Source organism: Atta colombica, unplaced genomic scaffold, assembly GCF_001594045.1.
Source record: "Atta colombica isolate Treedump-2 unplaced genomic scaffold, Acol1.0 scaffold16, whole genome shotgun sequence".
Taxonomy (NCBI): domain Eukaryota; kingdom Metazoa; phylum Arthropoda; class Insecta; order Hymenoptera; family Formicidae; genus Atta; species Atta colombica.
In genome coordinates, this window is record NW_017259250.1 from 479679 (window position 1) to 479888 (window position 210).

Genomic DNA, 210 nt, shown 5'->3' on the forward strand with positions numbered 1-210 from the left:
AATTAATGTAAAAAAATTTAATTTATGTTTAAAAATTTATTTTATAATTATGAATATAAATAAAATTTATAAAAAATTTAAAAAATTTAAATAATTTTTTTAGTTGGGTAAAAGTTTCTCCCTCACATACCCTTATTTAAAAACAATAACAGCCTTCCCGATCGCTGATAATATAATAAATTTACTACATAAAATTTCCCTGAAGAACAC